Here is a 27,179-nt window from a genome sequence, read left to right as displayed (position 1 = left end):
CAAATTATGAAAAGACGCCGCAATAGACTAGAAATCAAGTTTACAAACGTACATTAAGAAATATAAGCATTTGATGTGCAAAACTTGAAATGTCACTTCATTTAAAACAAATGATGACATATATGTGATTATCAATGCACATCACAGAAGAATTCTTTTAATTCTTAAAAAAAATGAGTAACACTCAGTCACCTATTAATAGGAATGAGAAAGTATTTGAAATAAGAATCGAATTTTATTCCAAACATTGGCGAATACATAGAAACATCAATAATCTAATTAAAAATCAAATGATAATTGAATCAGTAAGAATATCATAAAACATATCAAGCAAAAAAAAACCATAAGGAAAAACAGGGAAGAAAATATAAAGAGAAAAATACAAAAACAAATAATTGGATAAAATTTTATCACTGTACACCTCCCAAGTATTTAGTACATTCACAGAAATTCAGAGTACACTAGGATACCACACTGCTTTAGCCAGAGGAAAGTCACGATTCAATCAGGTGTTAACATTTATAATTCAATCACATCACCAGCTGAGTTTCGTAGACTCTCCTCTGTTACTCCCCCTCCCCACGTAGAGGGAGCAGGTTGGATTTGAGGGGGAGGGAGGGTGGGGAAGGATTTTTAGCAAAGGAAGGGACAGTTAGTGTTAGCACTACTACTAACACTATTAAATCTACTACTACTACAAGCACTCACTCATATCAAGCACACACCTACGATGCACCCCATGATAATTTAAAGTCCATCGCAGCGGCCCCCCGAGGTCGAAAACTATACGGATCTAAGTTCCTGATACTAGCTAATATACCTAAGTACTACGCCAGTACTATTTAATTTCCTACGCATAAAGCTACGCATGTCGAAAGCTACGCATTTCCTACTCTCCTGCCTAAATCCCCCTTAATGCTGAAAAAAAACAACACATTACAATAAATAAATTACAATAAAGCACACACAAATAAAAAAGCACACACAAATAGTCCAGTTCACTGATGAAAGCAACACGATCCCAGGCCTTTTTCTTCTTCAATTTCTTCCATCTTCGTCTCTTGTGCCACAGTTCGTCGCACCGCCTTGCCAGGACATCGGACGATAATGCAGAATCACCTGTTGAAATAAGAAGCACCACTTGTACTAACGTTGAAAACGGCTACCGCTTTACGAGGTTTTCCCCTCTGTATTGAAAATTAAATTTGAAGTAAGAACAACTAAAGAAAGACTTAGCACTGAATGAGGCTTTTCAAATATATTCCTTTCCCCATGCATGCAAAAGGACATATTTAGGGTGAACGTATTAAATTCATTACTAATTTAAGTAAAAAGAATTTGCGACTTCAATAAGTTCTAGCAAAGGGAAATCGAAACGCATTATTTATACTAGCATAAGTCAAAATTACATGATGAAAACAGTGAGACTTACTTTTTCTTTGTGCATGAACACGGTAATATTTCTGGTTTTCACGAGAAGGGTCACAACACGTGTATTAGGTGACAGAAAATAAATTAAATCACACTGCATAAGTTAATACATTGATTCCTTCAGAAAGATGCACATTCTTTAATGCTCTTGTTTTTATATAGTGCAGTAATTGTATGTAGTAATGTAGCACTGCATAATTGCGTTTACGGTTACATATCCCTTATGTTCTATTAATGTTTCTGTTATCTAGTAAATATTTTAATTACTTTTGATTTAATAAATTAAATTATTTTCCCATTAATGCCTTACGAAAACATTGATTCCAACACACTATAAAATAAATTAGAACCATTTTTAAATATCACATATAAGGAATGAGGGTATGATCTAAATCGACAAGTATGAAGAGAAATAAGAAAAAATAGCATCGTAAAATCTAAATGAAGGATTACTATAAATGCAATCAAGCTATTAAGAAAAAGCAATGAGAAATCTTCCTTCATGGTCCATTTTCGAAAAAATACTATCTCACTAAAGAATAAGACTAGGGGAATACCCACTGTCTCTTGAATAGAAGACAAACTTTTCAATGCTAGGTGATACTACAAAGAAGAATAGTTTACTATTACTGGCTATTACATTTTGAATTCGAACTGGAAAGATATTATGTAAAGAAGCAAGAAATGAAAACGCAATCATTTATACTAGCATAAGTCAAAATTACATGTTGCAAAAATGTGACTTACTATTTCTTTGTGCATGAACAGTAATATTTCACGACAAGAGTCACAACACGTGTATTAATTTACAAGGAAATAAATTAAATCCATTCCTACCATTTAGTGATTGGGTCCAATAAGCTCTCATGTCTCTATAATCCAGAGTAGTTCTGTCTTCTCCCAAATTGATATTCAATTCTGGGAATGAGTCCTAACTAGAAAGAGAAAATTTTGCGATTGTTAACTGAATATCAGCATTGAAAACCAGAAAAACAGAACAAATGAAATGCTTGAACATCAAATGAATGAGGCAGTTGCTTAAAAAAGATTGTAACTATAAGCAAGTGAATAATAAAGGTAATTAAGATAAATCGTAAAATAGACAAAGTTTGCACAGTAAATGCATTTATTAACTGCACTCACTACTTATCGAACTGGAATGTGGACAAAATATTTCTAATATCGTTCCATTAAATTTAAAATTTAACTCTGGAATTAATTTAAAACTGAAAACGTAAAATATGACAAAAAAAATGAAATAATGTTAGCCCAAAAGCTAAGATTGTCAATAAAAAATTCCTCATTTCCTCAGTTGATTTGATAAAATAAATAAATATTTGAATTTCAGAGTGAATGATTGAATTTGAGTGACAGGGGAATTTAATCTTACTGTAATGAGATGGCGCCATGTTTTTCGCGAAACAGGTAAGCATGCCTTACGTCCTCTTCAACTGCTGTCTTCTGTTCTTCAAAACCTGGGGAGAGGTAGGATTAGTAGCACATACAAGAAATAAAATAACCCTTGCACTCAAAAAGCCTAGCCTTACGTTACGCAATATTCTTTGGCCCTAATGGCCCAAATCAAAGCTAACACTCGCACTGTCCTAGTAATGAGGTCCTCTTCAACCGTCGTCTTCTTTCTTCTAATCTTCAAATGAAGAGATGACTTTCTTCATGCTGTCCTCTTCTACCGATGTCTTCTGTTCTTCAAAACCTGGGGAGAGGTAGGATTAGTAGCACATACAAGAAATAAAATAACCCTTGCACTCAAAAAGCCTAGCCTTACGTTACGCAATATTCTTTGGCCCTATTGGCCCAAATCAAAGCTAACACTCGCACTGTCCTAGTGATGCGGTCCTCTTCAACCGTCGTCTTCTTTCTTCTAATCTTCAAATGAAGAGATGACTTCGCTGTCCTCTTCTGCTCTCCAAAACCTGGGGAGAGGTAGGATTAGTAGCACATACAAGAAATAAAATACCCTTGCACTAAAAATCCCCAAAGCCTAGCATACACTCCACGACAACATACAGGGGGTATCTTTGCACTCAAAACAAGTGAAAGTCCCATTCCTGTACGCTGCAATGGATTAGCGTGCATGCAAAAACCTTGGTTCAAAAGGCTAAAATTAACGCACGCATGTCGATCGCCTATCCTTACGTTACGCAAATCATTCGGCCCGAATGGCCCAAATCAAAGCTAACACACGCATTCGCACGCGCACACGCACTTCAACCGTTGTCTTCTTTTCTTCAAATTCCAGCGATGAATCAAATCTGTGGAGAGGTAGGATTAGTAGCACATACAAAAATAAACACAACACTGCCCTCCCCAAAACAAAAAATACCTTAACACACACACAATCACACACACACACCCCTACCTAAGTTTTCTCTTTGAGATCTCATAATCTAAATAAACCATTCTAAAGGTTTATAAGGCCTTTTATTTCAGTATTCATTTGAGGACTTTGGGATTTATTTAGCGCTTTTTTCATTTTCTTTACCTTGTTCTTGGCCAATGATATTTGTGAATGTTTTTATTCACTTGACTTTTGGTACCATTCATCATAACCTCTCGTTAGTTGAAACCATTTACCCATGTATTTTTTTCTTAACACTCGTGGTCAATTTCGACGCTTTGCTTTCTGTTTCTTCATATCTTGATTCGTACCATGTGTCGTTTGTGTGTAAACGCGAATGCAATAGTAAAAGGCGCATCGACGTAAACCCAGAGAATCGCACAAAAATATCCCTCATCAGCCGAAAATTCCTCGCGATGAAACGCCTGTCACTTCATCCAACTCCCTTTCGGATTTGAAGCCTTATTTCTTCTCTTATTTTCTTCACCGACGATGAATTGATTTTCTCCATTTGGTGATTCCACTTTTCCTTGCCAATGCAAAAGCATTTTTTTCAACTCTTTGATTCTGCAAAGAAGAGAAAAGAGATTCCAAGTGAGTTCATTAAGTAAATGTAAGAATTATGGAATTAATAACATGAGTAAAGTGGGAATTAAACATAAGAAAATTCATAGGAAAATACGAACTTTATAAAAGCACTACAAACATTTAATATTTCCATGCATTGATCTCTTTTCTGACCAACTACAGCTAACTCAATTGCATGTCACTCATACCGATCCAGAAAATGTTTAATAATGAGTAGTCAATCACACATACAAAATTAGCCATAAAAAATAACTCCATATTCAATAGTTGTTGAACTAATGGGAATTAATTGTTGGAAAATTTCAATCCGCTGATAGGAAAATAATAAGTCGCACTTCAAGGTTAAGCGCGAAAGGATGTTTTCTAATTTCATGTATTAATTCATCCTATGTCAATTATATTAACAACGCCTTTGGCTTTTAAGTCATACGTTACATATGTAAAGTTAAAAACAGACGCATAACATTACACGTTTCCAGCTTTATAAAAGCGATATATACAGTGCATATTAATAAACATCGAACTTTCCCTTTAATTTCAATCTTGCAAAATCAATATCGATAATTAGTTTTCTTTTTGAAATCTAATAATATCAATGAACCATTCTAAATGTTTATAAGGCCTTTTATTTCAATATAAACTTGGGGACCTAAGGATTTCTAATGCGGGATCATCATTTTCTCAACCTTACCCTTGGCCAATGATATTTTTGTATTTTTGGCAGCAAAATGAAATCACCTTTTGGAAAAACAGGCGATAAAAATAGTTGATGCGAAAGAGAGAATGTGTGAAGAAAATGCAATAACCATAAAGAAAAGTTACTCCAAAATAGAGGTGAACGTTGGTTTGACAACTTCAATTCAGAATATTATTCATTTAGCTCATTTTGTGGGACCCGTTTGACTATACATTTCCTAAATCAGACGAATTTACGTATAATTGTGACGTTAAATGATAATAATAAAATTATGCACGACTGTCAATATATAATCTATGTTATTTCGGAAGTAGAGTAACTAGCGATGGAAGAGTCAAGAAAGAAATTACTACTATCAGCAAAATAGACCAGGCGAAGGAAAATTCCATCGAAAGAACTACTCACGGTGGGAAATTTAAACGTATACGGAAGGAAACAATTTATAAGAACCTACATTTGGAGTGTGCTCCTATACGGAAGTGAGGCATGGACAATGACCGCGGCGGAGAAAGCAAGGATAGAGGCCCTCGAAATGTGGTGCTGCAGAAAAAGGATGAAGATCAAATGGATCGACCGAGTTAGTAATGAGGAAGTCCTAAGAAGGGTAAGAGAGAAAAGAAGCCTCATGAAAACCTTCACAAGAAGAGGCATGAGACATGATGAGACACATCCTGAGACATGATGGCCTGAAGAAGACAATAAGAAGGCAAGAACGGAAAAGGAAGACCTCGAATCAAATATATGGAACTAGTAAAGACGGATGTGACTGAGAAGAAATACGTAGGTGTGAAAAGATTAGCTGATAGGAGCATTGGGCAGAGAACTGCGTCAAACCAGACTTAGAATCGTTGATCAGTGATTATGATGGCTCTCCGTATAGAAGAGGAGTGGAGAAGACCCCTGAAAACATTGACAAGAAGACGTAATACCTTTTAGGCCACATCTTGACACATTGAGACAATCGTTGAGTCACAAGTACATGGCAAGAACGGAAAAGAAAGACCTCGAATAAAGTATATGGAACTAGTAAAGACGGATGTGAAAGAGAAGAAATACGTTTGTGTGGAAAGATCAGCTGTTAGGAGAACTCAGGGGAGATCTGCGTAAATACAATCTCAGAAATGCTGACCAGAAACGATCATTATGCCGAATAAAATCTAAACCGTGACGGGATAAAAACATGGGGCACATGTTTGTGGAAGGACTGTATCAAGATTCTTGGATGTCTCTCTCCTCCAACAGATTCATTTCTACGATATGTCGAAGGCTGTACGTTCCCACGTTATTGCGAGCGACATAGAGGAACATCGGTATCCCTTGTTTAGTATTTAGCGTTCAGGGAGTCGGAGACGGAATTTGATCACTCATCACCAGGGGCGAATGCAGGCCATCGAATCCGGAATAAATAAATCAAATGGGCAACGAAGCCAGTTTTCCAAGAGACAAGAACTTGCACAGCGTGATGCACAAAACCAATGTGGAGCGCAAAATTTACCGTGCAGAGACGTGAATAACAAGAATGAATGGAAAAATAGAGCCCGTTTCAGTGCTGAAATGACTCCACGGCCGAGTGAGGAAAACATCACCAATACTAAGATTGTATTTCCTGCGTTTAGCGGAAATAAGGAGAATCGGAATGAGCAGGCGATACAGCGAAGTAGGAAGGCATTGTTTTAGTTTTCTTCAATAATGAAGTAGCTAACAACTCGTTTTAGTACCTAAGCCTCAACAACTACGTTTCCATTCACGCTGCAAATGAATCCAGAAAAAAAATTTGCATAATAAATCGAAAGAAGACTTGAAAGTAAATCGAATGAATTAAATTAAAAAGAAGAACTTTGTGCTTTCACATTAATATTTATTCACGACCATGGTTTCAACGTCAGACGTCATCATCAGGTGAACTCTACAGAGATCCATCACATCATTTTATACCAGGCTAGGAGGGGTAGGGAGGAAGGTTATTAGGTAGAACGGATTGGTCAACAGAGAAGAGGGAGGGGGAAAAAACTTGGTCATATGGTATGAAAGAAGTTAGGGGGAGGAGGATCCCTTAGGGAGGGCATGGCAGGTGGAGGGGGATGGTTCAGGTGAGAGAGAGGCCGAAGAGTTCGATATGTCATAAGCCCAGGAGTTTAGGAGTGGGAGTCGTACAAAAATTCGTTTACAATGTTGTCATTGGAACGTACGTGCTGCAAAATTTCCATCTGTTCCAAAGCGTCTAATCTGGGGATTTCAGGTTCGTAATGAAGCACTTCAAAAACAAAATCACTTTGATGATTGTTATCAAACAAATGTATAGCAAATTGTGAAGTAGTCTTTTTATTTCTCAGGTAGGCTTGGAGTTCTTTCACCCGCTCTTGAAATTGTCGCCACGTTTTCCCAACATACACCGCGTTGCATTCACATGTTAGTCTATACACCCCACTCCTTTCTTCTCTTGGGATGGGATGTTTTGTGAGGGAAAGAATGTTCCAGAGGTTGGATTTATTGTAAAACGCAACTTTAATTTTATCCTCAGCAATCTTTTTGTAAATCCTCGGCCCGATGTCCTTTAAAAAAAGGATTCTACGCCACTTGGCCGCGGGTTCTTGTGAAATCGAATGCTTTACAACAGCGGTTCCCCATAGCGGTACGCGTACCCATTGGGGTACGCCGAAGATAATCGGTAATGGCGGACGCCAGAGTTATATACTTCTTCACCAGGAAATATGTATACATATTATAGGGGGTATTGAAATCAAAAGTTCTATTTGTAGAATTATTTCTAACTGAAAGCTTCACCTACTCTAAGTGAAATTATGTCACAAAATAGCCCGTTACAATTTTGTGGTTATAATATTAGTTATTGACATATAGAGGTGTAAGGGAGGAAAAAACTGTTGGGAACCGCATCTTTGCATCATTAAATCTCACACTTGGAAGGTCGCAGCCCATTATCCTTGGAAATGAAAACAAAATAGCATTTTATTACGAAGTAAAATTGGGAAAATTTCTACGCTCCGATTCTCTGCAGAAGAGGGCCATGGACATTGACAAGAGTGAAGAGACTAATGATAGACGCTTTCAAAAAGTGGTGCTAATTATGAATGATTAACCTCGTATATTAATACGTTGGTTTTTTAAATGCTGAGGATAAAACGGATCGACTGACCATGAGTAAGAAATGCCGAAGTCCTCAGCAGAAAATTTGTCGCAGCGGATGTCCGCGGAGTGATGATGAGTGCGATGCGATCCACTTTTTTCCATTAAGTGAAATGCTCGCAATTGCAATGAATAGCATTAAAGAGTCACGAATTTGATAGATCTCATCATCAAGTATATAAACTCCTGTTAGCACCCCTAAATATACCTTATTTCCCCCTGAGTGAATGCATTTTTTGCATCACGAGAGTTTTCTCATGAACATTAGGCGTTCACCACTGGAATGTAAAATATAAATAACATGCTTTCCAAAATAATAGGCATAATGAAGAGTGATTGCGAGGGTAGAGGATTAACAATTTAAAATGCTGTCAAAAGAAGATCCAACAATCTTCCAAACAAATTATTCACTCAACATTCAACGCATTATACTGTAACTCCACCAATTCATCATCTATGGCACTTATCTTAGTTACAAAGTTTGATACATTTTTCCGACAATCCGACTTGAGGATGCTCTTTTGCAATATTCGTGATGTGACCGAACAATTATATCGGCCATATCTTGAGGCATAACGGCCAAATAAAGAAAATCGTCAAGGTACAAGTACATGACAAGAACAGAAAAGTAACACCTCGATTAAAATACATATAGCATTGTAAATAAGGGTGTGAAATAGAAGAAATATGTGGGTGTGAAATAATTAGCTGACAGGAGATTTTAGTGAGGAGCTGCGTCAAACCTCGGCACGGAGCCTGAAAGAAAACACTCCGAAAGCCCAACGTGTGAGTCCCGTCAGTGTATTGCATCCGCTTATCTTAATTCCAATGGGGCTCCTCGTCGGCTCTTGGAGTCGTGAAGGCGATAGATGCATGTTGCTTTATTTGCCAACCTTCCAACTTTTCACCGACCATCAGTTAAGTGGGTCTCGTGGGTGTCTGCACAACATTGAAAATGATAGTACAATTGATAGTGGAGTACCTCCTAATAAGATGCTATATCACGATGAGTTTTAGGCAAATAATGACAACCTAAGTTAATAGAAGCAAACAAAGGAAGAATTTCAGCCAAAGACCTTATAATAACAACGAAATATATCAATGAGCGAATTCGCTAACTATAGATATTTAAGATTCACAAATGTCAATTAGAAGGTCAACTAATAACATCTACATAGAAACTCATATAAAATAAAAAATAAATAGCATATTCATGAGAAGGTTAACTTTCACGTTGAAATAAGCCACGCGAAACATTTTTATGGCAACTAAGATAAATTGAAGCCAATAGTGGATGATTATTGGCAAAAGGTGATATTATTTGACCGATTCCTCACTCTTCGTTCGATCTTTTAGGATAATGGACTAATACCTTACGAAGGCCGTCGCAGAGGATCTATATAATCCAAATAATCCGTAAACACGACAAGAACAGAAAAGTAACACCTCGATTAAAATACATATAGCATGTAAATAAGGATGTGAAAGAGAAGAAATAAGTGGGTGTGTAATAATTAGCTGACAGGAGATTTTAATGGAGAGCTGCGTCAAACCTCGCCACGGAGCCCGAAAGAAAACTCTCCGAAAGCCCAAAGTGTGAGTCCCGTCAGTGTATTGCATCCGCTTATCTTAGTTCCAATGGGGCTCCTCGTCGGAGTCGTGAAGGCGATTAATGAAACATAAACGGCGAGAGCAAATATGAATCTAAAGAATGGAAAAACCTAGCCACGGAGCCTGAAGAAAACACTCGGGGGGCCCAACGCGAGCGTGGACGTGTGAGTCCCTACCATAAGTGTATTCAATCCGCTTATCTTAATTCCAATGGGGCTCCTCGTCAGCTCTTGGTGTCGTGAAGGCTATAGATTCATGTTGCTTTATTTGCCAACCTTCCAAGTTTTCACCGACCATCAGTTAAGTGGGTCTCGTGGGTGTCTGCACAACATGGAAAATGATAGTACAATTGATAGTGGAGTACCTCCTAATAAGATGCTATATCACGATGAGTTTTAGGCAAATAATGACAATCTAAGTGAATAGAAGCAAACAAAGGACGAATTTCAGCCAAAGACCTTATAATACCAACGTAATATATCAATGACCGAATTCGCTAACTATAGATATTTACGATTCACAAATGTCAATTAGAAGATCAACTAATAACATCTACATAGAAACTCTAAAAGCATATTCATGAGAAGGTTAACTTTCACGTTCAAATAAGCCACGCGAAACATTTTTATGGCAACTAAGATAAATAGAAGCCAATAGTGGATGATTATTGGCAAATATTTGACGGATTCCTCACTCTTCGTTCGATCTTTTAGGATAATGGACTAATACCTTACGAAGGCCGTCGCAGAGGATCTATATAATCCAAATAATCCGTAGGAAAAACGAGGATGTTCAGAAACGATAAAGGATAAACGGAAGAGTTTATCGCCGTATTTCGCTTAACGCTCACTATTCACCATTGTGTAATCAGAGAATCAGTATTATAATCCTCGGCATCAATTAATTTCAACCGTAAATGAATACAGAAAAATTACAGAAGGAGGTTAATGTCAGTTGCTCTCAGTGAAGGCGCTCTCAACGAAATATATAGCCGACCCAATAGCCTTGCAATTCCTAAAATGAACCAGGAGATATACCTTTCTATTAGGAGTAACTCCTAGTGTTACCATTCATATAGAATAAAGGGATCTTTAGCTGAAGTTAAGGATGAACTTTGTTTTGTGTTTTTTAAAGAATACGATAGCGAAAATTGATATTGAAAGATGCCAAAAAGGCAACTGCATATGTCCAGTTTCATAACCTCTTCCTTCACGTAGTTTCAAGTCTGTATAATCTTTAGAGGTAATTGGGTTAACACACTTATGGAGATCAATAAACCAAGGGAAAAACTGAAGGAATATTTTAAAAATATTTTTGGAAAGAGGCACACGGCTAACTTTTTGTATTTGTCGCAGCTTATGATTGATATCCTGCGTTCCAATTGAATAGTATACATATGAAATCATTCTTCTTCAATGGTGTGAATATGCAGGCTGAATTGATCAGTAAAACAACAGTTCTCCCTTCAGGCGCCGTGATATCCTTTTAACGATTATATTAATGCAACATAGAAGGATAGGGGAAACCACCACGATTATCCCGATAAATCGCAGCTACTCCACTCAATAAAAACATGATGGTATTATCTTCACTAAAATAGTAAAATATGTGTTATCTAGTTAAACAATGATGGACCTCCATTAGAATTTCAGGTCGTGGACTATACGAGGGTTTATGTCGATCAAATTCGATAAATTTTCTTATAGATTAGAGGCCAGAAAACCTGACGGTGGAAATTCAAACAATGATCCGCGACGTATTACGAATAAGTGAAATGATATGGACTGATGTGAGAGACTTACGCAGTGGAAGCTACTTAATGATACAAGCAAGATTGCTAAACGGTAATGATGAAGTGTGGATACTGCTCAGAAAGAGCGCCGAAAAGCTACCTACAGTTTAATAAAAGGTAGCTAATGGTGACGTTAAACCCAAAAGTCAGAACTACTGCAGCTTTGAAGGTTTTCAAGCCTACAACAAGTTGCTGGAAGATGCGGAGGTGGAGTAAGTCTATCGAGATACCACAGAAGTAATCAAGCAGGTAAGAGGTGAAGAAAATCGAATAATTCTCGGTGACAGCAATGTTATCACCGACGAAGGTCAAGACGAGCGAATATCCGGGAAACAGGGATGATGTATCCGAAAAGAAGACTGGCACAGAACACAAGGTAACCGTTGTGAATAAAAAGTAAAAAAAATCAAAGGCGAGAAAAATACACAAGGAAAATGCCAGAAGACACGAGAATATTAAAAAAAAAGACTAAATTCTTACTAAAAATATTCAGGAACCAAAGAAGGACGAGAAAGCTACCCTACCTAACTATACCGACAGTGGCTATAACTTAATAGCGAAGTAATGTTTGCCTAAAATAATATAAAAAAACCTCAAGAAAGCGGTGAACAGCATTTGGCAAGTAGAAATTTTAAATAAAACTCTGTATCAAGCTTAACTTCTGGAAGCATAGAAGAACAAAACAGCATCGGATGTGACCTAGAGGTCAGAGGAAGATAGTTAGAAAAACTTAAGCGGATGACTAAAGGCAGCCTCTAAAGAAGTTCTTGGAGAAGGAAAATTGCCAAAGAAAATTGGATTCCACCTAAGTATAAGAATGCGAAAACTGAGAAATGCTAAATGATATTGAGGAACGAGATTTGTCGTAAAGCCGGGTAGGCCAGAGAAACGTGAACGACGAATACATTCGAAGGCAAGCGAAAACATCAAGTGCGTGGAAAAGTCGAAGCTACCTAAATGAACCATTTCAAATAAAGAACGCAATATATAATGCCGAAAAGGCAAAAAAACGGAGAACTAATGGCTGAAAATAATACTAAGTGAAGATATGGATTGTATGTAAAGAAGAGTTATGCAAGGAAATGAGACATACTACGAAATCATTCGAAAAGGATTTCGAGTTGAATAAAGATGGCAGCCCAAATTCTAAGACCAGAATTTCACGAAGCAGTGGCGTGGTAGATTAAGAATTTAATGCTTAGAATCTTAAAAGAACTTTAGGTGCTCAACATTGACAGGTTTATCATAAACAAATAACAAAAAAAACTAATACGAGTGATAAAATTATGACCAAGCCATGAAGAATCAAGAATTAGGAACTGGGTTAAACTAGGCTGTGTTATTTCTCCGGTAATTCTCGAAGTTAACAACTAGAAAAGCATTTATGAAATCGAAAAAAATGCATTAGGAGTCTTAATTGCATGAATATCCACGATTAAAGATTAGCAGAGACTTTAAAGCATTTAAAAACGTTATTGTTAACATGAGTAGAAGAATGACCTATGCCGACTGATAATTGACATATCACCATCAAATAGCATCTATATCCAGACCAGCTATACAATCAAATAGACCAGCTATACTATTTAGAAATCAGAAGTACCAGCTAGTGAAAAAGCAAAAAAAATAACGAGTAGAATAGCCAAGGTAAAGAGAGATTTTCAGAGGAATAAAGGATCTAGTTACTTGTAAGAGCAGGAATTTTGGGCATAAAGTAAGGAGACAATTCATCAGACCTCACAATTTATGGCAATGAATCATGGACATTGACAGCAGTGGAGAAACTGTTGGTGATTCGGTGAACTTTGTGAAAACAAAATGAATCGACCGAGTGTGGAATGCGGAATTCCTCGTAAGATTGGGAGAGAACAGAAGCCCCGTGAAAATTATAAGTAGAAGACAGACCATTTTGATCGGGTATGCCTTGATGCATTTATCTTGATGGCCTGATGAAGTCAATCCTCGAGGGACAAATGGATGACAAGAACGGAGTAGAAATGCATTAAGTGGATATCGCATTTAAGGAACCAAAAATGTGGGTGTGAAAGGAATTTGAAAGATCGTATCCCTATACACGAGGCATCATTAAATATTAATATAAAATCACTCAAAATTGACGTGAGCTACGTTAACTTCACTATCATTTTAAATTAATCCTTGTTGCCTCCGTAGGAATCATTGTCACGGAAGATAGGACTACTTAATCAGCTGGTTGTGCGTAGCATAAAACACTATGGGATATAGGACATGATGAAATATCGTCTACACAAAGAAATTATCACAGAATAAGTTTGAGATGCGAACTGCACAGGATTAGGGTAACATGTAGCTACTAAGAGTCAAAAAGAGAAACAAAAGACCTATGCATGGGAATATCTAATGATCTATCAAATAATATTAACTTGGTGAATAATATTGACTCACCTTATTTCTCTAGTCTTCGTCCTCTTCGTTGTAACCTCATCTCTATTCCCCATTAAACCCCACCCGTTTCACGGAATTGGTTCGCTACCCCAATATTACCCGCGCACCTGAAAAGAAAAAGTTCTCATTAAAGGCTGGCAACATTCACGCAATAAAAGTTAACACGCAGCATAGTTTAAGAATGATAATTAAGGTAAGGCTACAACAATTTGTCATTCGAACGATCATAAGGTTGCAATGACTAGAGAAAAATAAAATTACAAATTCAGTGCTGTATATCCACTTACTATCGCCAATATTATCTTAATATTATTTCTTACTAATCAAAATTAAATGACCAATTATGACAGTGGTTTCGGAGTGACAGTTAAATATCACAACGGAAGTATTTGAGTGCAATTTCCTAGATTTAAATATCGAGGACATTTTAAAATGCCTTTTAGAAACTATCCATAAGTGGAAAAATTCAACATTCTTCTCAATACGCATCCGGTAAGCCTTCGTAAAAAAGATTCTATGCTACCGGATTGCGACAAGGATCATTATTCCTGCAATTAAACCGTTATATTTTATGCCCTATAAACGCAATAAATTCAAAGACGTAACAACCGACAGCATACTAACTCCTTCCAAATGTCGACACTCCATTACGGTATGCATTTATCAAAAGTTAAACCTTTTACACTCAGAAACGAATGCATATGTACTTAGTCAAGAGGCATTAAACACGTTGAATAATCAAGTACTCGTCACATAAAATCACTTTGACGTTTCGTCCGTCACCGATATACTAGTATGTATATAAAATACAAAATGCATTACTTCAATTCAAAAATCACAGCGTTGAGAGTGAAAACAGGACGATTTGAATTGGAGAGGATACTTCCCTATCACCGGCATTCTTTAAAAACCCTGAAGCTAACTTTAACTGAAGCGGCACATTCCTCACATGGCATTAAAGGTTGGAACGCGAAGACGATGATCGAAAAAAAATTTTTCATTCAAAATAATAGTCACTCCGATCACGATAACTTAATGTAGTTGAATATATTTGCGAATAGTTATCCGTTTCAGAGAATTGACAGCACATTGAAAATTATACGAAAAATGTTTGGTCAAAGGAATTGTTCAGGTACTCACCTCTTTACCCCAAGAGATCTAGCCGCGAAGTGAAGTCCTTGCACAGAGGGAGGGCGACCTCAGACACTCCGCCAGCCACATGACGAATACCTGTGACGTCACGATAATTACGAATCGTTTTCTTTTTAAGGCAACGAAAACCCAAGAAGCAAATGAATATCGTGGGTTTTAATTTAATTGAAATATAATCCGATAAAATAAATCAATAAATACGGCGATATTATATATATTATTAAGAAATTTTATCGCGCGAAAAAATATTTGTTCATATGGTGGCGCTGTTATACTAAAATAGCGCGGGATTTTTTTTAACGGCCAACGGATACAATACACGTGGATCAATATTCTAGAATTTTCCAGTAATCAACGAAGGTCAGTGCAGAACACGTAATCGCCTAACAAAAAACGATAGATATGAACGAGAAATTTCTCAACTATCTGCATTCAACTGTCGCTTCCAATCGAGCTCCTCCCCTCCCACCCTCACGAAGAAAATACAACACACCCCCAGTCGTTCACCATCAGTCTTTTCGGTAGAATCACCTTCCTGCAAGTTTAACTTCTTTAAATTAATTTTCTGGACTCTTTCAGTCGTTTCTTCGTTCGTTGAAGTCACCGTCTCATTCACGGGCCACGAGAGATTACTACTTAAGCTATCGACAGAAAGACAAAGGAGAAATGTAGCAGTATTGACTGAGGTAAGTGAGAACATATAAATTTTATGGTTATTTGAACAGAGGTGGTAATTGTAATTTTGGAGTGATCGCTTTTATACTTGCGCATATACATGTCACTAATGTAGCTCATCGTGTGAAATTATAGCCTACGAGAGTGAGAAGCAGAGATAGGCAGTGAATAGGTATTGCGGAGTTCATAAACGATAAGAACAAAACTTATCCCATTATGCGATTCGTATATAAATGAGAAGTATAATTTTGAGAGGTATGCCTATGAGAGGTTCTGAGGTTATAACGATTGTAATATGAAACCTTAAAACTGAATGAAAGTCAGATTGAACATCCAAGATTCCATTCAATTCAACGAAAATCGGTGGTAGTGTCACGCAAAAGTAGAAGTGCATTCATTGCATTCAATAACTATTGAACCGATCTATAATATTTTTTTCATTTTGTCCCCCTGTTACAAAAATCTCTAAGGGATAATACCGGCTAATTTTTCATGGCATCTGCATATTATTTCGGCCGTAAAGATACTACGAAACAAGAATATTCTATAGTTTTCACATCTTTCTGTCAGCTGCGTATTTCTTATTTGATATTCTCATAATTGCTTCCCCAAGTACAATCGCGGTTAAACTTTAAAATGTCTGGCTTAAATATTTATCTTGTTCATTGGTCAATAATAAACAGTAGAACCTAATCAGTGACAAAACAGAACTTCCAATGTCAACAAAGAACTCCTATCTTGGACATAATGTGTGTTATTAATTTCATACCACTATGTGATCATCTTCATCCACAATGCCACTGATATTGCTTAAGCTTTCTACGACTTATTGCATTTGTTCATTTATAATGGCGTTAGTCAGTAGCCGGCACAACTTTCTTGGCCTCAAAATAGTGTAATTGACCCTGAATAATTTAGCCATTAGTCTTCCATTTGAACGCCATTTAAATGAATAACTCTTCAATGATATTTAAAAATAACACAGTAGTATTTTTTTTCTGGTCATTCGCAGATTCTTTTCCCAGATATGCATGTTCAACTGAAGCCGTGTCCTATTGGAGTACCCAGATCCTAATATCATTTTACAAAAGGGATTGCTAAATGGTTCAATGCGAACAACACTGGATCCTCTGTAACCAAAAGAATATATAATTTACCTGTGGAAGCTGCTACTTCAAGGAAAATATAAGGATCAACGGATGGAATTGATTTCTTTCCGTGAAGACATTCAAAATCCTTTATCTTCATCGCGTAATCTTACTCGAGGTAAGTCATATTGTATTCATTTCATCATTTGAACTAATGTTAGTAACGACTGAAATTAGCTACCGTTGATTTAGTTGGCATTAAGATTCATTTATGGTATAAAAACTGTCATATTGAAAAGTTAAAAAAATTTTAAATAACCACAAGTTTTAGTTAATTTCTCCCCGAAATATAACCAATGTAGTTGCAATTAATTGTGTACTTTAGGCGCCACTAAGAGGTATGCCTAACAGCGGTTCTGCGGTTATAACGGTTGAGTGAATGAAAGTCAGTTAGCGATCAACGAAGCCCCCTTTTCCGGCATTAAAATGCTTCCATACCGCAAGAAAAGTAGTCTGGTAATAATAATGCAACAATTGTACTCACCTCAAGTTCATACCTTCTTCAACCCCACTGCAGACATTTTCAATTGCTAACCTAAGGGGTCCATGGATTTTAAAAAATGCGTTCTTGCATGAGAATGTTCATGGATAGTTCACCGATGATTCAGACTAGGCCTGTGAGTTTGGCTTATCAGTATTTCGTAATTCAATAATTCGTAATCAACTGAAATTGAAGAGAATTCGTCCGCCTCTAAACCATTAACAGTTAGTGAAGCTGGCAAAACAATTGCCGAATGATAGAATATTTTAATACTTGAAGTGAAGAAAATCACGATGAGTGTTAGAAACACACCAGGAAAGTTTTTTTTAGGCCTTATAACAGCTTCTAAAAGGTTTCAAAATTCCCAATTCACGTGGACTACGCAAAGAAGCAAATTCATCTTCGATAAACAAATGAAATAATTAAATAGGGCATAAATATTTAGTTAGCATTAGTGTTTTTTTGTTACTTCAGATATTTATACGGTATGCCAAGAATCTTTTGAAGTTATTTACCCTGAAAAATACAAAAGAATAACTATAGATTTTAGCAATTATTATGTCAATATATAGGAATAATCACGAATATAATCAAGATTTAGAAGATCAATTCGGTCTATCGGTGGTAGTATGTTCTTTGAAGCCATGTTATTCATGAGGGAGATAGTAAAACCATGTAAGACTGAAAAAATTATCCAGAAATCATCATAGGGGATGGAATGGGTGAAAGATACGGTCAAATAGGGGCCTGCCCGCTGAGATCACGGCTTCACGTAGGTTTGCATGCTAATGTGTCGAGGGCGCATAGGGAGCGGGGGATGAAGCTTATCTACTTCCCCCAACCAAATACGTTTTCCCCTTAAACCCACTTTTCCCATTGCGGTGATTCAGCTTTTCTTTTCTATGTCACCCTATTCTCACCCCAATACATACTTCCTTGAGAATTTGGTGAGCATGTAACTTGCACTTTCAACACTTTGATGGAGTTTTAATTGTTAGGATGACGCACGAGTACTGAACTTTATAAGGAGTAAAGTTTATGTAATAGAACATTTCGAAGTTTATTACTCATCCCGTTGAATCGAAATTCAACTAAGTCGATCCTATGAAAATTGGTGCTAGCGTCACACTATAGTAGAAGTTCAATGATTGCATTTAAAACCTATCGAATCAATCTGAAAATCGTTTTTATTTTATCTCACTCTACCACAAAAAACACCAGAACCAGCATTCAAAGAAAATTCTAAATTTCCTTCTTTTCAAAGAGTGAGAGTGCAAAAACTAGATCATTTGAAATAATTTATTGCAAAAATGTTTATACTTCATATTCAATCGACCATTGAGAGGAGATGACTCCCTACCTTTTATTTGCTGTTGGGTCCATCGGCGGCAGAGCTCAGCCTTACAACGTCGATTCTCCAAAAATACTTGCATTCACCAACAAATCACATTGAACTCACAATTGACACTAAATTTTTTGATATACCATTGACACTTTCACTTCACTAAATAGATGGATGGACACTCCTGCTCCTGCCGTTTAGAAACACAGCTGGTGGCTTCACATTAATTCCATGAGATATGCATTCTGCTAACAGTATGACTGATGTGAATACTCCAAAGATAGGGTCAAAGGCTTGAAAGGGATCGTTTATTCGTTGGTTGGTTGGTTAATTTTTTTGGTTGTTGTTGAAATTTTGATTTTAGGCTTGTCCTTTCATTCAAGTGGTTAGTTGGATTGTTCAATTCACCTATCGTTAAATCTGAAAAAAACAAGAATTATCCCTTAAGCTATAACACAAAATATTTGTTGTGATGAAACTATACCTACATTCATGTGACAAGAAGGATTTGCGACAGCGGAGAAGCATGCATTGCGTACCAAATTAAGACATTCTTAAAGGCCTGGTGTTATGATAATGTAACTGGTACGGGTTCATGTACTCTTCTGAAAAAGTTCAATTGAACGAAAAATAGGCGAATGCTTTAACCAAATTGAAGTACTCATGCATAAACTTGTACGTGGTTAAATCTCTCATAACTAGACCTTGCTGCTGGAGCCAGATTTTCTAAATAGTTACGAGACATGATAAGTCTATACTAAAAATACGGGTACAAAAACTCCATTAATTTTGACCAAATCCTCTTGCCAAAGAATTTCGCCTCCTTGCACAAAAGCTATCAAAAAATATGATTTAATAAGTAGAAATAGCATGGAATAATATGTTAATAACGAATATATGACCTACCAGTACTCTTCAGCGAGATATCCTCCACCTCTCAGCACTCACCGAACTTCTGTGAGACACGAACTTCACTATGACAGAATGAGGACAAACGGGCGGAACCTATAGTGACGCGCTGCTTCTTACTTACTGCCCACCAACAACAAAAGGTGATGGAGGGCGGGGAATTGCTTAGGATATCAGGGGAGGTTGCCTGTCACAAATAGTCCAGGGCAGAGTCAAAATTGCTGGCTTTGATTTTAAGTCGGAGTGCATCACGGAGGTCTGGAGAGGTTCGATTTGCGCGTCGTTGGGTGGAGCTGGTGGTTAGGGGGAGGTACTTGGAGAGCGTCGGCGAAGGTGAGGGTGGGGGGGACTTAGGGCGCAACCCTCAACGCAAAAAAGGCCCAAAATACCTCTCGTGACGTCTCAATACATACGTAGTCTTTGTAGTTTACTAACATACGTTGGCTTTACGGTGAATAGCTGCAGTGTTCTCTAAGCTCATTTTGTGGTCTTACGTTAATTTTACTGCGCTAAGGCAATGCATTTACAAGTGTAAGTTAAATTTACAATTTTAGTGCCCGGTAAACGAGCGCGTGTCCGATAAGGGCTAGGATCACATACTTTCACTTGTTTTGGTATCCCGATGCCAATCATGAACGCCAAGACAGAATTCATTATCATAAAAAAAACATGTGACAAATGTTTTCCATGATAAATCCTTCATCGATTATTACAACAAGATTTGCAGGTGCAACTCAACCATAAAGGACCACGTGCTTAACCTCTATCCGAATTTCAATTCAATGTTCATTTGCGTGCTACAAACTGTAGTATCCTGAACTGCAAAATATTATCTATAACTTACCACTGACACTGGATGCACTGCATTATGTTTATTATTCCTAGGAGGTTGGTGACGAGGTTTGTTGTCTTTTGATCTCCCGTCCTCAAGTAAAGATGGATCAGAATAAATCAACGCAGTGGCTAATAATTTATGCCTAAATATTTTAATTTTATATTCGGTATTGTGTACCATGTTTTTATTTTCGTGCTTATAATAAAAATTCTATGTGTGAATATTTTAGATGTATGAATTAATTTCTGTACTTTCTTTTTCATTTAAAGGAGCTGTTTTCTTCCGACCTCCGATGAGTCATGAATAAAAACCAAGTAATGGATTTAAAATCATTTCATTTCTAAATATTAAGTACACTTCCGGTTACTTTCGGCATCATTCGTGACACTGGATGTACTTTGCAATACCTTCCTCGTGGAATGCCGCTTTAACTGCCTTTCGATGAATTTTTCCGCTATCCTGAAGCTCCTCGTCCGTTTGAAAACACCTCCCTCCTAACCATATTTTCACACCAACGAAAAGATGGAAGTCAGAAAGCGCTAGTTCAGAATATGCACGGATGGTGATCATAAATAGAAATTGCTGAAGGCTAAAGTGGTTGGACTACATTGCTGATACAATGAGCGTTCTTGTGTATTGAGTTCTTTAGTTAAAGTAAAAATAATTAATCTGAAACACTGGGCTGAGATGACTTAGAATTCCGAAAATACAGGATATAGGTAGAGCCGCTTCTTGTAATTTTCCCCTCTTGACTATTTTCGCCTAGAGCAGTTTGGGGCTCCTTACCTCCATATTTTGAATAGGCAACTCACTCTCGGAGGAAAACTATGAAGGTCGTCGTTGCATATCGTCATGAGGCATGGGCGTACCCAGGGAGAGGCAGGAGGGAGCAGCTGCCCCCCCTAGAAGCAAAAATCGCAAATTTGTTTAAGGGAAATAATATTTTTTCAAGCAAATAATTTTAAAAACTAAGAAAGAGCTATTACAGTTGCACGCTGCATGTTTGAAATTATTTTAATATTCTTCTACGGACAATCGATGATTTTGTCATTCTCACGGTCTAAAATTTTCATTTATCATACTTACTACCCGTGGATAACGCGAGAATTCATTTAAGGAAAAAACCTTTAAAATATAAATTCAAAAGCACATGCAATGAAAAATTGAATGTAAGAAGTTATTAATTACTTTTTTTGACAAAGTAAAATTTAAATCCTCTCAGCATATGGAACTGATCCGTCTAATTCGGTTAAAAAAGCAAAGCTAGCTCGACAACAATGACCGGGCTCCGTTACTAAGTTACATTCTTGAATGCTGCGACTTAACGCTGAATCGTTCACGTTTAAGCGGTGCTTCAAACTGTTAATCAACAGATTGCTTTGAGAGTTCGACAAATAAAAAGGCTATACTATTATCCTAGAAGAGGAGATATATTCTTGTCCGTAAACCGATAAAATTGCTGAGAGCTACCGGAGAAAAATTGGACGAAGTGGCGAGCTGTCACGGTAAGTGTGTCCTTCTCATAATGTATACTATTATTTTTGTAACGTTTTATTAGATATAACACGCTCATTAAAAGAGATAAAAGCGAAATTTGTGGTCTAAATTTATTGAAAATTCTCAAATGACTAACATTCGCCTATATAAATTAGATAACTGTCATTGCAACCTTTGTTTATTACTCATAATACTTAACTTTCGGTGAAAAAATTATTTAAATTGAAAAAATGTTACTTTCTGTATAGACGATCATTCTTCTATTTGCAGAGGCATTTCAAATCCATCCTAGAAGAAGGCTTGAATATTTTAAAATGAAGTGGCCGTGAAGTTCCACCGCCATTGCCCTAGTGACGGGTGCAATGCTCATCGCTGGCGGTGCAATCGGGGCCATTTGCTATTGGCAGAAAAGAAACAAGAGGAGTTTCGATAAGGACCAATCCGAAATAGAGGAGGAGAAGGACTTAAATGACTATGAGGGAGAAGACCCCAAGACTGAGAAAGGAGAAGAAGTCAATGAAGAGGAGATATATGCAGGAAGAAACGAGAATATGATGGACATGGCGCTAGTGGCTAAACCGGACGCAGAGATGGATCGTGTCGATGAATGCTCCGAAAGGAATCTGCGAATGGAAGTGAAAAATTGGGGAAATGGGAAGGAAGTCCTGATTGTATTCACTTGATGAGTATATTGACTCGAATAAAAACTGAATAAAACTTTACTCAAATTTACGTTTTTATATCTCCTACGACGATATGCAACGACAATATTCATAGTTTACCTTCGAGAGTGAGTTGCCTCTTCAAAAGGTAAAGGTAAGGAGCCACAAACTGCTCTACGCGAAAATAGTCAAGAGAAGAATTTTACCAGAAGTATCTCTACTCATATCCTGAATTTTCGAAATTCTAAGTCATATCAGATTCTGCTCTTTTGCAGTTTTCATTTAACTATTTTCATTTGGAGGAATAGAGAGGAAGGAAGAGATTACGATTTTTTTAATAAAATGAAAGGGAAGAATCCTTGCTGTGAATTTAATGAGTGAGAGATAAGAAAGCATGCAAGGTCTCTTTTTAAAGGTTTTGAATTGAATACGTTTAAGGTTGGATTGCTTTATGAAATTTAAACAATTTAAATTTATTTTTAACAAATTCAAATTTTCAAATGGATTTTTGGCCATGTAGCTTCCTCTACGACTCTAAAAATTATTTTTTTTTTAATATCTTGCTGGGTAAACGAGGGAGAGGGAGTAAAAGAATAGGATTTTTTAGATAGAATGAAAGGGAGAAGGCCTCATCGTGAATTGAAGAGGGGGGTGCTTGCAGGAAGGGGAGGCTCTCAAATGCTTATAAAGTACTCCATGGAAATCAACCTTAATCGGTAGAATAATATAATTAATAAATGTACTAAAGAGCAGAACCCTAATTTTTTACCCTCATGTACTGAAGTTATAAACATAAGTACCTACATGAGAAATAAAAAAATTCTCACAATTCTCTTCCGATTACATATAATAATTGGGAAATTTTTTAAAGAAAATATAAAGAAAAGTCTCCTTTTTTTAGTTTCCGATTGGTCAGCAAAATCGCCTTACCGGCGACAGGCGGGTTCTGCACGCAGAGGGCAGAGATTCTTGAACTTCTGAGCTATGGAAGAGCAAAGGAGCACGCGGTTGAGTCCAGCCGTACGCAGACTGATAATAGACATGGTGGTGGGCGGTAAACCGTTCCTTAAATAGCTGGGCTACTGAAATTGTCCCGGAATGCCGCTAATTACTGGGTGTGGCATTCCCGCCCCCCCCCCAGAAAAACATTCTTCTCCGGCCACGGTTCCCGCACTCCTTGGGTTAAGTCATTATGATGCTTTGAATAAAGTTTGATGGATAATATTTTAATTATATATCATTCTATTAAGGTTTAAAATTTTGTTGAATATCTGTCAAGCTAGGCTCTGGTTTGTAATTTTTTTCACCATAACACTGAAATAGGATTGAAATCGTGACAGAATTACCTTCGTCTGTAAAATTTTGAAAAATAACACTCAGTTCGCCGAGATAATCTTCTTATCGCCCTTACTGTGCGGGAAATTTTGTTTATATCCGTCTGGGGCAACGGAAACGAGATCTCCACCACCACAACAAATCTTTACCCATTACCGTGCTTCATACTCTAGTAGTACATACAGTGGTGCCGACTCCATGGGGCCTGAGGGGGCCCCATGGTGTCGGAGCCCTCCCAAAAATCGTTATGGATGTGAGGAAAAGATGTGTCAGGGTTGTCAATGTCAAAACGCCTATTAAACCTTATTTTAGGCTTTTTTACGCCGTGTCATATAACGGCATACATGTATCGTATATTATACCATGAACCGCTGGACAATTTCAACGCGAGTTGGAGCCAGAATCACGAGGGCATCCCTTCCGAGCTGTAGCTCCAAAGATATCGGAAAAATGATCGTTTCACGCAATCATTCACCGCGATGGCCTCAGGGATCGCTCTTTCCATCACTCAGCACGTCCTTTTTTCCGTCGCTAACCCACTGCTGATACCGTCTTTAATGCAATCAGAACGCGCGGCCACTGACAGCGACCGTAGCGCCGCGCTTGGCTATGAATTGAATCAGAGTTGTTAACACAGAAAATGATGGAATGAGCGATGAGAGAAGGGACGTCGGGATTGACAGATTCATGAAATTATGGGCTTTTTAGGTATGCAAATTGAGAGGTTTAACCGACATGCAGCATTAGATATCACTAAGTCAAATAATTGTGCAGGTTTATCCAAACAGGAGGATCGGGTTGATGTGGTGGCTAGAGTGTTGGCTTCCCACAAGGCGGGCTCGGGTTCAAATCCCGGCGGTGGCAGAGAATTTCAAGAGACTGCCCGATCCATCATTGAATACTGTGTGGAGGACATTTCAAGGACAACACTCCGTCCGTCGGATGGGACGTTAAGCCGTGGTCCCCTTGGCGCCATCCTTTGAGAGCAGGCTAACGCCGACGCCGGGTTTCTCTCCACCCTTCCTTGCACACCCTACCCTCATGGCGAAAATGACATCAGCTGTCGGTCGCCTCCTCCAAATACCACACCATGCCACTTTATCCAAACTGTGTCATATATTAAAGGTTAATTTATTACTAGTCTCACTTAATTAGTCACATCGCCATTAAAAACAATATATTATAATAAATAATAATCTGTTTGTTCTCCTATTAACTGATGCCGAGAGCCTGTCTGAATATTTCCATAGCATGAAAATGACCTATCAACCTCACACGAGGTTAAAATCTAATAACCTATCAACCTCACACGAGGTTAAAATCTAATGCTTCGGGTGTTATTTGGGTGAAATTTTAAGGCCCTTAAATACGCGGTATCAGCAGAAAAAGGCATATAGTGGCAAAATAGGCATTTTTAGGCAGTATTGCACTCTCTTAGTTTCTTCGGATCGAAGCTTCATGCGTCCATTCGCGAGCCCACAATCCATGTACTATTTGCTGTATGCCCGAACTAACGCACGGTCACTTCAAAAAGTAGGTCCCCACGGCCAGCGCAAGCAACTGCGATATCCGCTGGGCTCGAACTTCGGGTATTGCCTATGTCTTCCGTGCCTTGAAAAGGCCAGTTTGACTTACTCTCACCGTCCGCGAAAGTCCCACCGAGGCATTCTTTGCTAATCCTAAATTGTTCGCGACTTCCCAGACTCCTGGTGCCAGAGCACAATGCGAAGCATAAGTTCTCAGTCACTCGATTCTCACCCTGATAGTATTCTGAGATAGATAGTCTGAGTAGTCTGGCTTGTACTCAAAAATACCGATGCGTATCTGCGTCGCAACGCACGTATCAGGAAGAAAGGAAAATCGGAATATACGTCTGAAAGAGTATTCTAAAAGTTGCCCAAAAATATATGCCTCTATATTATGCTTTTAGCAGATTATTACCAAAAAATATTAATTGCTCTATTTTTTAATACTTTAGACACTCTGATAAGCGCATTCATTATTCCTATGCATTTTCTTGGTATATACTTCAGTTTTCTAGTGCCTCATCCTCACGAGAAATCAAATTACAAATATGCGCTAAAGTATTATGTTTACTTTGCTTTGCTTTGATATTTATTCCAGTCGTTACTAACATTTCCGTAAGCAAATATCTAAATATTGCTCAATATATTCTAAGTATCAGTAAGTAATTAACCCACATCTCCAAGTTCGTTGAAAGTTCGAATGTCATGATAAATATATTTTCAATTATTAAAAAACTATCGGAAGCATTACTTATATGACTTGTTTGCCTATTTCTTATCCATTTTTAGGCACATATTTTTAGTACATATAATATCCTGCCCCTTCCATTAAGAGGTCAAACTAAGTCTTTCCCCTTTTTCGTTTCTTTTTTCTGATAGAATCAGTCGTAACAGAGCTTAGAGCTTACACTTACGTAATGAATGAACTGACGCATAGTCACTTTGAAAAGTAGGTCCCCACGGCCAGCGCAAGAAACTGCGATATCCGCAGGGCTCGAACTTCGGGTATTGCCTATGCCTTCTGTACCTTGAAAAGGCCAGTTTGACTTACTCTCACCGTCAGTCTTACAGATGAACAGATACTGATAATACTCCTACTAACAACAAACTACGCATGTATATATTTAAGTATACCGGGACTAGCCACGGTGATAACTTTTTACGGAGTCACCCGCAAAAAGTTATCACCGTGGCTAGTCCCGGTATACTTAAATAAGTCCAGAGCAAACAACTCTAGTGTTCAAAGTTCGGGCCTTGCTCTCCGGCTGTGGCGCCACGCGCACGACCTGGACTGCTAGTCGCATAATATGCTCAGCAGTCCATACTACCTTGTCCGGTAAAGTCCACAAATTTCCTTAGGGGAGAATGACGCCTCGGTAGCTCAACTGGCTAAAGCACTCGGCCGGAAATCGAGGGATCCGGGTTCGTATCCCGGTCAAGGCGAATGATTTTTCCTCTGTGGATTTTTCGCACTATTTACGCATGTATAGTTTTCATCCGATCAAAATATACTGCGTTGGGTACCATGTGACCATTTCTGCGCAATTAATACAAACTATATTTATTAGCTT

General features: G+C 37.7%; 2 long non-coding RNA genes across 2 annotated transcripts; one reads left to right on the top strand and one right to left on the bottom strand.

Annotated features, from left to right (window-relative positions):
* Nucleotides 1-612: 612 nt before the first annotated feature.
* On the bottom strand, nt 613-2,875 carry LOC124158014. Its single transcript, XR_006864676.1, has 3 exons — nt 2,822-2,875; nt 2,269-2,366; nt 613-1,119 (listed from the first exon to the last, which is right to left on the bottom strand). It is a non-coding gene; the product is annotated as an uncharacterized LOC124158014 (long non-coding RNA).
* Nucleotides 2,876-15,708: 12,833 nt separating this feature from the next.
* On the top strand, nt 15,709-22,802 carry LOC124158012. The gene is made up of 4 exons (XR_006864674.1): nt 15,709-15,884; nt 16,886-17,139; nt 20,858-22,093; nt 22,356-22,802. It is a non-coding gene; the product is annotated as an uncharacterized LOC124158012 (long non-coding RNA).
* Nucleotides 22,803-27,179: the final 4,377 nt, after the last annotated feature.

This window comes from Ischnura elegans, chromosome 4 (genome assembly GCF_921293095.1).
Source record: "Ischnura elegans chromosome 4, ioIscEleg1.1, whole genome shotgun sequence".
Taxonomy (NCBI): Eukaryota; Metazoa; Arthropoda; class Insecta; order Odonata; family Coenagrionidae; genus Ischnura; species Ischnura elegans.
This window is presented reverse-complemented; position numbering and strand designations above follow the sequence as displayed.